The sequence below is a fragment of the Caretta caretta genome, chromosome 20 (genome assembly GCF_965140235.1).
Source record: "Caretta caretta isolate rCarCar2 chromosome 20, rCarCar1.hap1, whole genome shotgun sequence".
Classification (NCBI taxonomy): Eukaryota; Metazoa; Chordata; order Testudines; family Cheloniidae; genus Caretta; species Caretta caretta.
Window position 1 is genome coordinate 10,728,268 of NC_134225.1, and position 2,314 is coordinate 10,730,581.

Below are 2,314 nucleotides of genomic sequence, written 5' to 3' on the forward strand. Positions count from 1 at the left end.
TAGATATCCTCCTGTGTCAGAACGTATATCAGTGGGGAGAGGTAGCAGGAGAGCATTTTCCTTGGAGGCAGTTTATCCCAGAGCTGGCAGTTCAGGAGTTTTTGCACTTTCTTCTGAAGCAGCTGGGGCTGGCCCATCAGAGATGGGATACCGGGCTAGATGGGTCCCTGGTCTGAGTGGGTTTGGCAATTCATAACCTTGAGCACCATAGTCCAGAGCAGAGCAGATCCAGGGTCCAGGAGGCCCAGTGTCTCCACTCTGACAGTGGCCAGTTACTGGCTGCTTCACAGAAGTTGCAAGAAACCCCCTAGCAGAGAACTGAGGTGGAAGGCAGAGTTTCTTCCTGTGGCCCACTCCCCTCAACTCATGTCGGTCTCATGCCCTGGAGTGGGAGGGTTTGTAGCCTCCTATCTTGTCATGTGGCTGTTCTCATTCTCCATATAAACATCCAGTCCTTTTTTACAGTCCAGATGAATGCCTGGCCTCCAGGCTGTCTCGGGGCAGGGAGTTCTGCAGGTTAGTTATGCATCATGTGACCCTCTGATCAGCTGTAAATGTGTTGCCTTTTGGTTTTGTCCAGTGTTCATGAGAAAGAGGGATTGGGGGCACCTGACTTACCTTCTCTGCACCCCATATTCTCTTGCTCCCCATTCATCCTGGCCTCCTTTCTAAACTAAACACTCCCAACCTTGTCAACCTCTCCTGACCTCTAATCATTTCCCATCCCCGTCCCTGGACCCCTTCTCTGTCTGCTCTATATTTTGGAGATGGGGTGGGCAGAACACCTTAGTCCAGTAGCATCTGCAGTATTATATCCCAGCCCACTGTAAAACCTGTTTGTTTGACCACCTGCTGTGGCGCACCGAGCCCTAGAGTCAGAGATTCCAAAGCCAGAAGGGCCAACTGTGACCTCCTGCAAAATACAGCCCATGGACCTGCCCCCAAAGAATCCTCAGAGCAGAGCTTTAAGAAAAACAGCCAATTTTGATTGAAAAATGGTCAGTGATGGAGAACGCACCACGTCCCTGATAAATCGTTCCAATGGCTAATTACTCTCATCATTACAAATTTACCTTATCTCCAGTCTGAATTTGCCTAGCTTCAACTTCCAGCCACTGGATCGTGTTCAGACTGTTCTCGGCTAGACTGCAGAGCCCAGTATTAAATATTGTTCCCCACGTAGGCACCTATAGGCACTGCTTTGTTAAGCTAAATAGATCAAGCTCCTGGAGTTTCTCACTATAAGGCAGGTTTTCTAACCCTTTAATCATTCTCGTGGCTCTTCTCTGAACTTCCAATTGATCAACAGCCTCCATGAGTTGTGGGCACCAGAACTGGACACAGGATTCCAGCAGTGGTGGCACCAATGCCAAAGACAGAGGTAAAATAACCTCTCTACTCCTATGTGAGATTCCCCTGTTTATTGCATCCCAGGATGATATTGGTTCTTTTGGCCACAGAGTGTCACACTGGGAGCTCATGTTCAGCTGATTATCCAGCACCACCCCCCTTCGCCTAGTATAAGTTCATCAACTCCGGGCTTGTCCCAGTGTAATGAGATCGGTTAAAAATCCTCTCCCAACAGTTTCCCCACCTGTGAAATAGGGCCGATGATCCCACCTCCTGTGTAACGTGCGTGCGAGTTACGGATGACAAGCACTTGGCAGGAGCAGGGGCTGTTGTGAACTGACACTGCTGTACCGCTACAAAGGCTGTGTGCCGCACAGGCTGTCATTCACACTGGCAGCTGCCTTCTGATTCCTAACAAAATGCCTAAGGCTAACATTTCCGAGGTAATGAGTGATTTGGGGCGACCTGATAGGATTTCCAGCGCAGGTGCTCAGCACTGGCTGATGCTCAGCACCTTGAAGGTGTCTCAGGTTGGTCTCCCACAGACTTAGCCCCCCCCCCCGCCCCCCCCAAATCACTCATCACTTTGACAGACCTGGCCTGAGGCACTGAAATACTGGAATTCGCTCCCCACCATAAGCCTTGCCCAGACACTGACCAGGCCTCTCTCTTCAGCTTCACATCAAACTCCAGATTCCTCACTCAGCGAGCTCTGAACCATTATAAGACAGCAGCATTTATGGGGCAGGCCTGCCCTTGCCCTGGACCTTCTGCTCCCATTTACCCCAGGGCAAAGTGTTTTCTGATTTGGGAGTTTGGGTGAGTTCAGAAAGCTGTCTTCCTCCTTTTTTACCTTTGCTCCCCTCACTATGGCATCGGCTCTTTGAGGCCTTCTTCTCCATTCCTGTATGTTTTGACGCAATTCCTCGGAAACTCTGCAGCTGCATAACATCCATCCATCTAG